The sequence below is a fragment of the Trematomus bernacchii genome, unplaced genomic scaffold (genome assembly GCF_902827165.1).
Source record: "Trematomus bernacchii unplaced genomic scaffold, fTreBer1.1, whole genome shotgun sequence".
Lineage (NCBI taxonomy): Eukaryota > Metazoa > Chordata > Actinopteri > Perciformes > Nototheniidae > Trematomus > Trematomus bernacchii.
In genome coordinates, this window is record NW_022987313.1 from 13587935 (window position 1) to 13600046 (window position 12112).

General features: G+C 42.3%; 1 protein-coding gene across 2 annotated transcripts in view; it reads left to right on the forward strand.

Moving 5' to 3' along the window:
• Nucleotides 1–374: 374 nt before the first annotated feature.
• daam2 (dishevelled associated activator of morphogenesis 2) overlaps nt 375–12112 on the forward strand; it is a 97053-nt gene continuing 85315 nt past the window's right edge. For both annotated transcript variants that reach the window (XM_034146758.1, XM_034146907.1), the window contains exon 1: nt 375–513. The gene's annotated coding sequence lies outside the window, so the exon portion shown is untranslated. The remainder of the gene's footprint in view (nt 514–12112) is intronic.

The following is a 12112-nucleotide window of genomic DNA, read 5'->3' on the forward strand; positions in this document are numbered from 1 at the left end:
CAGACAGAGGGACAGACAGAGAGACAGACAGGCAGACAGACAGAGGGACAGACAGAGGGACATACAGAGAGACAGACAGAGGGACAGACAGAGGGACATACAGAGAGACAGACAGAGGGACAGACAGAGAGACAGACAGGCAGACAGACAGAGGGACAGACAGAGGGACAGACAGACAGACAGAGAGACAGACAGAGGGACAGACAGACAGACGGACAGACAGAGGGACAGACAGACAGACAGACAGACAGACAGACAGACAGACATACAGGCAGAGTGCGGTAGCTTTAAGATGGGAGGCGTGGTGCTGCTGTTGTGACCGACTTGTCAGTGCCTCCTCTCTCCACTATCACTCAGCTGAATGAGCAGCCCCGTACAGTCACAACAGGGCATCGGCTCTCTTTATCCAGCGAGCCGCCGCCACACTCAATTTTTGGCCATATTAGTGCGGTGACAGCGACCAGGGATTACTACCATCGAGCAGACATTGTTTCTCCGCAAAGAAGCTGGAAGGTAAGTTTGACATTTCTCTTAAAAATCAGTGTAAAATGATCGGTATAGGTAGGCTACCTTGTGATGGTGTCCCTTCAGAAGCGTGGAGAAACGGGAGAAATCGGCTGGATAAGGTCACAGTGATGTTTAAATAAACGACCATGAGGTACTGTTGGTATTTTAGCATTTTTAAAAGAAGATAAATGCAACAGTCCTGTGATTTAAGATGACAATGTGCTCTGCTCTTAAAGCCAATTCAAACTCATCGCTTGATCTGAAGCCTGCCATGATTTTACTATTAAACATGATCCATGGCTAATATCACCTGCTCCCATCAGATTTATCACGTTATTGGCCACCATTAGGTGCACATTGGTTACTTTAGGTCTAGCTCTGCGCATGACAGGCTACCTCTGCCGATTTGTTTTTAATAGATTTGACGTTTAGTGACATTATTGTCATTTTCAGTTATGAATACCCATGTGTGTTTTAATAGTGGACTGCATTCTGCATTACCATGATGCGCAATGCATTTGACCTCGATATTAGGCGGCGGTGCGTTCACTGCTGCACGGACATTTAGTTCCTGTGAGCATCCAAAGAGGGCGCTGTCATCACAGTGCCAGCCTCAGTCATACTGTAAAAAAATGACTATTACAAGACATGATGTAGTATTGTGTCTTGCTTTTAAAGTAAGCAAGTCAAGTGAGATTCTTCTTACTTATTCAATTTGTTGTACATGTTTGTCTTTTTTTTTTTCCTCCCCCCAAATTTATGTTTTAATCTTGAGAAATATTATAAGAAAGTGAAGCAGGATAAGGGGCATTATATTAACTTTTTGGATGATATTTTCTTGTTTGACAATGTAACTTTAGACTCAATCTCAGAATAAATGACTTGATGAGTGACTTGAGCAATTCTCCAGGTTTCTACCCAAATCATCATGTAAAAAAAAGTATTCTGTAACAGCAAACCTGTGTTTCCTTGTTTGAATTTCAAAAATAAACCTGGACAATCTCATATGTAAATGCTAAGATTTCTAGTCTCACACATCTGTTTTTTATTCCAAATAAACACATTCTTCATTTGCAATCAGGAAAATTAAGGCAAATGCTTGCACACTTGGGGGCATCCATACCTCTTAAATCCCACATTGCTAGTCAGTTTATAGGATGGGAAGCGGCATCAAGAGCTATTTAATCTCACTGCACATCTGGCAGCGATGCAGCATTGGCTCCTCTTGGTCAGTTGTTGAGGCTTTACAAGCGCAGCACCATGCTAAGCACAAAATCATTTTCTCCTACACACACACACACACACACACACACACACACACACACACACACACACACACACACACACACACACACACACACACACACACACACACACACACACACACACAGCTTTGCCTAAGGAGTACTTAGCATCTGCTACATTCCTCCTACTGGATCCAGATTGTGCTGCTTGGAAGTCACAGTGATCATTTACTGTTTTTGGCCACAGTGTGGATAAATCTGAATAAAAACGTAAAGCAAGCGTTGATTATGGGTGAAAGGATTGGAATGGATTATGACATAGAAATGACATTTTAATCATGCTAACCCATTGGGGGTAAGTGGCTTGCAGGATTTGTCCATGTAAGGCTGCTGCATGGAGGAATTTTCAACAATGTGTTATGCACATTCTTTACAGGCATCAATAGGCTGCCCACTGAACCCCCCAGACTTGTGTTAATGGACATCAGCAATGGATGGATTTAGTGAAAAGCCCTACGCTATAGCAGGGCTGCAATCCACTGAGCTTTTAATACGCTTTAAGCTTTTTTTTACAGCATCAAACGTGTACAATTATACATATAAAAACAGGAATATTTGTCTATTTACTCTCAAGTCAGACTGAAGCAGCTGTTGCAGCAATCTGGCTGGACTATTTTTAGGACCACTGTTTTGACTAAAGCGCATAATCCTTGTCCAGCTACCTGTGTGTTTTCCAGGAGGGATGCAGGGAAGGAAAATATGTCCGATATCCAAAAGCAACAAGGCCACTGGGCTGAGGTGTTCTACCTCTGGCTGTGTCCCTGCTGACTGAGCGAAGGGTAAAAAACGTTTAGCTTTGTGTGTGTTTCTGCGGCGGAAGGATGACTGGAAGCCTCGTCAGCTCAGTGTGGCTACGTGTGTGTTACCGGGTATCAGAGCGGCCACACATGGCTGTGGTGTGTGTCTGTGCCAGGTTTGGGAGGGTTACTTTAAAGGTCCCATGTCATGCTTTTCCGGTTATTACCCGTCCCCTTGTGTGTTTATGAAGGTTTTTCTGCATGTAAACGGTCTGCAAAGTCACAAACCCTCAAAGTACACCCTGTAGCGAGTAAAATTCTAACACAGAAAAGACCTGTCTATGCTGCCCCAGAACGCCTCGTTGGAGATTTCTCTTTTTCCATTGTTTTCTTCCTGGGTACAGTGACGTGCCCATACCCAAATGGACCCATTGGTCCAAATGGACCAATCCGTGGAGCCGTTACGTTAAGTCCGTGGATTGGTCCAAATTGACCAATCCGCGGACTTCCTCACACACACACACTCAATCTTTTCTCAGCTGCAGCTCCGCCGATTTCTCCTCCCTGAGACGGCGGGACGCGGCGAGGCTGCGGGTGTGTGTGTGTGTGTGTGTGTTCGGGCTGGGTTTCGCTGTGTCTCGCTGTCTCGCAGACGGCCACTGGGCTCATAGAGAGGGGGGGGGCAGGAGCTCCAACAAGCCGTTTAGGACAGACAGTTTAGGACAGTATACACATACTATACAGAGATGCTGTATGAGAAACCAATGCGATTTTGGAAAATTGCACAATATAAATCTATTTTAGTATACCTCAACAATGGAATTATGATCAGTAGAAATAGCCATGACATGGGACCTTTAAAAATGTTATCCGTTACAATTACTAGTTACCTGAAAAGAAAAATGTAACCTAATCTGAGTATCAAAATATAAAAGTTATGTAATCTGATTACTTTCTGTTACTTCTGGATTACCTCAATATCAAATGCAATGCAAATAAATACAAGAGAAAATTTATATGAATGAGATGTTTTTTGTCAATAGAACAGTGTGACCCATGGAAAGAAGAAACCAAGATATATTTAGTATCAAAAATGATTTTACTTATAAGAAAACCTGCCTTTCATTAAGCATATCCAGGCAGCCGTCTATACACCAACAATGAAACACATGAGCACATACCACAGTTCAAAAAAGCAGACATCAAATCTGAGCTAATATAAAATGCTCTGTTTTAGTTTAAAATAGACAGTTAGGCTCACATTGAACATATAGCTTCCCCTACTCAATTAAACAAAGAACAAATGAACTAAAGAAAGAGAAAACCATAAAGCAGATTCAGGAAGTAGGCGTATAGATTCACACTTAAAGTATTAGCCTACAGAACAGTACAGTTTACAAAGAAGAAATTAAATCTGATCCTTTTACAACAAACACTATATGCTCTTTTTAGTTTTTTTTAACTAACATTGTAATCCTGCTAGTAATCCCAAATTATTAGAAATGTAACAGTAATCTAAATATTTCTTTAATGTGATGTTAAAGGAAATACAGTTACCTTTTAAAAAAAAAAAAAAATCCTGATACGTAATCCCGTTACATGTAATCCGTTTCTCCCCAAGCCTGGTCTGTGCCTAGTTGAAGCTCCTCTGCAACGGGAAAAGGTGGCCAGCAAAGGAAAGACAGGGCCATTGTTCCCTACCAGTCACTGAGGCAGAGGTTGACTCATTGCCACCAGGTCCAGATGTTTTGGTTGGCAATTGCTTTGCCCTTTGGGGCCGTAAGGTGAGAATGTGGTGTGTCGGGCAGGATAGGGCACGAGCTGGGCGGAGGCATGTGCGTGAAGCATGCTGCTCAAATCCTTTGTGCAGCCTTCACCGTAAACACACATGAGCAGCCAATTGCTTCGATGTATAATTTGTCAAAGGCACTCCGGATTTAGATGTACATTATGGTCCACTTTTAATAAGGTTGTATGCAATGGATACTGATCAACACATCATCTAGAAAGCCAAACATGTACAGCACTTCCACCCTTACAGTTCATCAATGCACGTTCCAAGTCCATGGCCTTGTCCAAGTCTGGCCTCATCAAACTTGCATCCTTAAAGTTGCCAGCAGTTGGCCCTTCTTCTTATTCTTCTTCTTCTTCTTCTTCTTTACCCTCATAACTTACACTGAGCGTTCATAGTGCACCCAGAAGGTCTCATGCTATAGTCTCTGGCTTCAGCCCACTTGTCTCTTAATGCGGTGGATAAGCAGGCAGCGTGCTGGCTTACTGTATCTGTGCAGTTTCTGGCGCAGAGCAAAGAAGTCTGGGAGTAATTAGCTGTGAGGGTATAATCCTATACCAGACACAGTGTTTGCATCTGTCTTCCCAATCCTCAGTCACAAGTTGTTATGACCCCATCAAACCCCACGTCTCCTTCTAGCACCTTCATTTACGAGTATGTGTGTGCGTTTATGTGAAAGTAATTCACAGATTTGTTATTGCAGCAGGGGGCAACCATATTTGACACTATGGAAGTCACTTACTTTCTACATTCAGTGCTAAATAAATGTCTGCACATGTTCACATGTTCAGACATTGTAAACATCATAAACCAACTTTTACAGAATATATTTTATGGAAGATTAGACAAAAGACAAAAAAGTTTACAATTTTGAAAACAATACTTTTTCTTGGGGATGCTCATTTTTTATTTTGTCTAAAAAAAGTATTCTTTCTTTTACCTTAAGACGATCTTAATCTCATCCTTTGTAGAAGGCCATAAGGGCTCAGTGTGCAAGTCTTGCTGATGGATGTTTGCAATAGGCTCTGGTTGGTTTCTCCTGTACCAAGAGGCTGTTATTTGCCATAAAGAACCTAAGTTGGAAAGGAACCACACCATGTCCCAGTGTGCCAGGAACCCATGGCATCAGATCAGCATTCAGGTTCTCCAACTGTGAAGCTGTGCCGATATGATCTTAATGTATATTTGCTGGCACTTCACCTCAATATCTGTATATCTCCAAGATTGACTTTCTCTTTCTGTTCATCGCATCACTCGTGCACTTTAAACATGCTATTGTGGTGTGTACAATTATGCAGCTATGAACCTACTTACCCTAATTGCTTGGAAAACCAACATCCCCGGGGCGGGTCATGTGTCAAACCTTTTCCTTTTTTTGTATCTTTACGGAGGAAACCTCATGTCCAATGGGATCTATGAAACAAAACAGTGCAAGACACTTTGCATTCTTCCGCCACCCCTCCTTCGTCTTTTTCCTCCTTGTTTCTGTCCCTATAGTCTAATTTACTTTCAGTCTCGCCACATACACCCCCTTCCTCCAAATGAAAAAAACGAGTTACATCATTCGTGTGGTTAATTAAAATCTCATAAACCCTGGATACTCTATCATAGGATAGACACCTCAAGTTCAGTACTCGCAGTTCTGCACAATGTGCCACTGTTAGCCAGTGTTTGTGCTCTCGCGCCTCTGTAGTGTTTTTGGAAACCGTAGCTTGCTGCCTTGACTATCTGATTAGAATTGCATGTTTCCACCCCTCGTATAAGGCAATTTTAAGTCTCATCAAATGTCATTATGCATTGTTGTGATTTTGACGAAGAAGAGCTTGTGGGCACTGTAAAGGTGGTATTTTGCATTGTTTGCATGATGGCCAAATCTTTTTTTCAACCAGTATGGGACTATATACACAGGGAGCAGGTGCTCTTGTAAGATTGGCTCTTTAATGTCTTGAGGAATTATTTCCCCATGACTGGGAAGATTAAGTACTGGGGGTAATGGAGGTTGAGAATATCCTAATATGTCTTCACTTCCTGACAGCTCCCTGCCCCCTACCTCCCCCTCCTTGTTCCCAACCATGGTCGCCTTTACCCTCTACCCTCCTTCACCCCCAGACAACTAACTCAATGCAATGGTTGTTTCATTCCCCTGTCTCCATGTAGTCACAGGTAATTAGCTCTCGTCAAAATACACTGCTAGACTCAGGGTTGAGACTCGGCCATCCAAACCCCTTGCTCCTGCCCCTTCGCTTGGCTAATATTACCCTGAGCTACCGGGAAAGGGCCAGATAGGTTTTGTCAGTAGATGGAAGGAAAAGAAAGGAAAGGGGGGTCCCACTCGGGACCTGTGCGCGTGCTTCCTTACTGAACACAAAGCAGCTCTTTCACTTGGGATATGGAGCACATATGGAAACGTTTATCAAACCTCCAGTGCGTCAGTCCCCCATATTCTCTCGGCTGCAGGTTTCCCTCACCTCCGCATCTCAGATTGACTTTGCCTCTGAAATTAGCTTGAAAGGCTGCACCTGGAGATGTTCCTTCGTCTGCCCTTGCTCCTTGGTACTCCTGAAAGCCTGAATCTAACATTACCCAACCACTTTGAGGTAAAATGTCTTTCAGTTTCTGGGATGTTCTGTTTTGACCTTGTGGTTTGTACACACTATCCAGTGGACATAACTAACTGCTGGTTTTTGAACCACTAATGACCTACTGCATTGACCTACAAAGGGTAGACTTTCATAGTGATGCCAGTATTTACATTCCAGTTGATAAAGCAGATTAATTCCACTAATACTTTCAACATGGGACATTTAGCATGAACTGCTGCTTTGTTGAACAATTTCAGTTAGGGTTAAATAATCTTAAATCAATGTCCTACATTTTAGTAAAGTTGTATTGACTTTCCTTGAATGAATTAGTGTCCACATAAATGTATAAGAACACTATTTTAACAGTAACACAATTCCAGCGTGACATCATCTTCAAGGATTGGCCTCTAAAGTGCACAGCTGGGTGTAGATAACGGAGCAGCTTGGATGTTTATTTTTTCCCCTTCTGCATTCCAGCTTCTTATTTATAATGGCTATGATATCCAGCTCGGGGGGTTACTTCTATAAAAGGAAGTTTGAATACTTTGAATACCCACTCGAAAAGGAGGCTTGCATGCCACATTTTCTCAAGATGTAACAGTTAGATTTCCAGAACGACATCAATCAAAAAGCAAAATAATTACCAGTTTGGCTTGGTTCAAATACAGTGGCATACATGACTGAAGTGTGGACTGAAAACACTGTAGAACCAAAACAGAAATCTATCAGTTCCCTCAGTAGGACCCCTCAAAGATTGAAACCCCTGAGCCTTGAGCTTATTTGCTGTTCTGCAATAAGTAATTGAGAAGAAAAACTGTAAAATGATGGCAAGAAATACAGCTCTGTAAATGTAGGGTCAACCCTATGTTTTTGTTGAGAATAGATTCAACACACTGGTGAAAGGTGACCTGTGACCTGGTCCAACTGCCTGGCTAGCCCTGTAGGAAATAGATCATGTTTACAAAGCGCTTGCCATTATGTGCATTCGATTTAATTATCTTGACATGTCGGGTTGAGTAGCTAATGGTATTCAAACTCTATCCGGAGTCATGTGTTTTTTTTCCCCTTCAGTTTAACAATAAAGTTCAACCAGTTCCTCTTAAACTGAGAGATCCTCCGCCTGCAAACCCTTGTGCCAAACTGATGACCAATTATTTGAGTTTTTATCTTGCATAGTTTGTTTCCCAGGATCAAATCTTTGCCAAAGGCTACATTTCTCAACACTAACAATCCAGATGTCCTCAGTGGCCGGACACCCCATGTAATGCCCAGCAGATGCTATTTGTAGCAGTGGATTGAGATGAAAACAGATTATCTTAATAAGGTAATTTACCAATGAACTGTGTCGGTTTGGGCAAATCATCTGGTAGAGGCCCTCTAAAATGTACTTAAGGTTACTTACAGGTTAACCATTCCTGGAAGAATCTTGAGTCTATTGAATGTCCTTCACAGAACAATGTTTGTCTATAGTTTGTCTAATTTTTTGTCTAAAGTTTGTCTTTTGTATTATTTGACTTTAACTTTAACTATATATATTTATTTGTTGTTCTTTTCTTTTCACTATATCTGTAAAGCGTCTTTGAGCACCTGTAAAAGCGCAAACAAAATAAATCTATTATTATTATTTATTATAGAGAGCATTAACCGTGGGGGATCTTTTAACAGGAGATACGGTATAGCATGTACTTCTTAGGGGTTGTGTTATTGTAACTATCCGATCTTCCTCCTTTTTCCCTTCCCTCCCTCTGTCTCCTTAGTGGAAAAGGGTCCTTTTCGCTGCCTCTGTTTGTGTTTTTGATTGTGGGAAAATGTCTTGACTGTCCGTGAGAGTCCTCCGCTCTCTGGACTTGCTTTTCCCTTGGGGTCCTCCAGGCTCGGAACGGCTGAGCCCCACCATTGCTCTGAGGCCCTTCCCCTGCCAGCAACCCCTAGTGGTAGCAGAAATCCCCTGGCCTGTCTTTCGAGTCCCAAATCATTTGTCTAAGCTTTAAGTATGACCAGCCCCCTTCCCTTATAGTCAGCTGAACAACATAGTTAATCTTTTCAGAAGGGGGGGATCCTTCAGGCTTTTCAACACAGCGATAAAGAAGCCTGGCAAAAAGCACTCCCTACCAATGAATCACTTCGGACCGGGGCTGAGATCGAGACATAGATGTTGATGTGACACAGAGTTTTTGAGAATGTTCCAGACTCTGGTGGGTTTACTTTGGCCACTCTTGCAGAATACGTCCTGGCTCCAAAGCTGGATATTCAACATGAGATAGGTACAGTTTATAGCTCTGAGTTTGCACTTGTGTTAATGAGATGGAATGTTCTGGTTCATGTGTACAGTATATGTAATCCGACTAAGGGTATTTCCTTATTAAAACTAATTCTGTGGCTTTTTATGTTTAGATTGTGAATTCACATTTTCAGTTAAATGCATGTGGTTGCAACCGGCAATAATTCACTGATACCATTTCATTTTCACATCTGATTCATGGGATTCCCCTGGAATACTGGTTTTATGTCACTATACTATAGAAGTGTCACAGTAAGTTTTCAGACTTGAAATTCAACAATGACTTGCTTGTGTTTGACACTCTAGTGACAAATAACCAGGCCTGCCATCTCCTAACTAAATTAAGTTTAAGCAACAATTATTCACTTTACCTGCATGGCAAATGTGTTTTAACAAAGTGATCTAAGGCTGGAGCCTCTTAACAAGATTTAAGATATAGATGCAACCAATCCACCCATCTTCCTTCCCCTTCTAAGCCATCATAATATTCTTAACCTATCCTCATCTTCACAGAAGCCAAACAACCAATTCATTGTTTGACCTTTGGATGAAAAACATGGCTTAAACGAACATTATCTGAGAAAACCTTCCCAGCAATCGCATTCTGTTTTAAAACCCAATGCCATTACGCAAAACTTAAAACATGTTTAACCTCAACACTATCATAATTCTTGCTTAAACTTTTTATGTTCCTACTTTTGGCTTCTTCATTTTCCCATGCATTTCTTTCCAATCATGTAATGACTTGATGTTGCAGTTCAAAGCTCTTAAGTAGAATAGAAAACGTGTGGCAGGCACTTTTACTGTGCTTTACGGGCTCTCTTCCAGCCTCTAATGCTTCATCTGAGATAACTGTCATGTTTGAGCTTTGAGGTGGATGGATGAATTCGCTTCAGCATCCACGAGCATATACAAATGGTTCTGTCTTTTTACTTTTGAGTACCTAAACAGGCAAACACCATTTGAACGGTAAACCCGAGCCATAGATCCTTCGCCCCGGCAAGTTCTTTGCAATAACTCCTTTTCGCCAAGTGACAAACCGCATGGATGGTAACAACTAAAGCATTCAGAGGCTGTATGAATAGGGGTCTGTCTCGGGAGAGGCTTGTTGAAATGGGGCCTTTTGCTTTTATCCCTCCGGAGAGGCAGATTGATCTTACGCAGGTTTTGCGCTGGCATTGCACTTCAAATGGACTGTTGAAAGGCAAGGCGTTCATTTGTGCTATGTGATCAATTGCGTAATTTTCCCATATTTAGCATCTGTGGGTGTTCTCATCCGTAAGCAGTACCAGACCATCTCTTCTACCCTTTCCTCCTTCTGTTCTTTCATTCGCCTGTAATGCTACCCCTATCTCTCCCTCATGACTTTCTGATGGTATTTCTCCTCTATGCATCATTCTCAATATTGTCATCTGCAAATTATGCAAAACACGGGTTCCGATGTGGAATCTGGTTATTTCTTTCTATTTTGAAAGTTTTGCAGATGAAGAGGAGATGGTGAGGATGCCTGTTAAACATTTTCCATCCTCCAATAGTATACACTCAATCTCTCCCTTGTGGTAAATATCACATGTGGACATCAGCTGACCTCCTTGGTGCTGTTCCCTTGGTTACTGGGATACTGATCCTCCCCCTTCATCCCCCTCTTCCTCCGTTGTATTGTGCAACAGCCTCTCAGAGCAGTGGGCTGTTTTTCTTCTCAGTCCACTTGTATAAACCAGGAGACTATCTGCCATCAGCATTCAGGAAGTGTCGGGGTAAACAAACGCCAGGATCCAGGCAGGGGAAACTCAAATGACCCAGCCATGTCCTAGCAACCGTCAACTGCAAGCTATTTTTAGTGCTTTTGCTATCTACGTGCATTGTGTTAATATGGGGGTTGTTTATATTTGTTTATGTGTCAGGGAAAACTTGTTTGTGCACCTGTTAGATCACAGGAAAAATGAAGCTTCCTCTCATATTAAGTATCATCGCACACTGTGCCAGTTGGCGTATGATGCACGCTCTTTCCAGTCCTGCCATTGAGTAATTAGTCATTTAAAGTGTATTCACTTCCATGCCCCAGTTCTCTTCTGATGTGGTTATGTAGCTCTATTCTAACTCCCCTACAGTAATGTGCTGCTGGAAGTGGTTGCTTTGACCAGTTAAGGGTTAGGAAAAGGGTTTGCTTTTCCAATTGTCATCACTATGGAAGAAATACACATCTAGAAAGCTAAAAGCTCTGCAAAAATGTGTGTTGAGAGATCCATCCCACTTGCAAAGGAGTGATGGAGAGATAACCCATAATCCATTGCTGTGTGTGCCAAACACACACACGAATTGGCCTTCAATACAGTTACTGGAGGCTGATATATTTTCCCTCTGCCTCTGTGTCTATCTGAACAGGCCTTGGCGGTACTCTCAATTTTCATGCAGCATCAGAGCCTGTGATATTTCTTCAGGCAGTGAGCCATCTAGAAAATTGCCTTTTTTAAAGTCCAGCCCCCCCCCACCATCATCACAAATCACCTCTCCCTTCCCCCTCTTTACCCCCTACCTTCATATTGTCCAGCAGCCACGGGGATAAGCTATGCCGTGTCGCGTCAGGAGACTTAAAGACATTTGTGATCCCCAGAGAGAGAGGGAGATGTGAAATGGAGGGAGGAGGGGGGGTCAGCGATGCTACCGGACCGTAACCATACCCTTGACCACATCTACTGGGATTGATGCTAGCGTTGGGGGGGGATTAGAGGTATTAGGCAGACAGATTGGACCCTTGATGCAGACATTTAACGCTGCTATATAAACCCAAAAATAAGTTTAATATTCTGTTGTGTTGACAAACAAAATCCCTTAAATGCCCAGTTAATTAACAGGGTGAATAGGGCTATTGGAAGGCTTTGAATGAATGTGAATGTGATTTTTTTTAA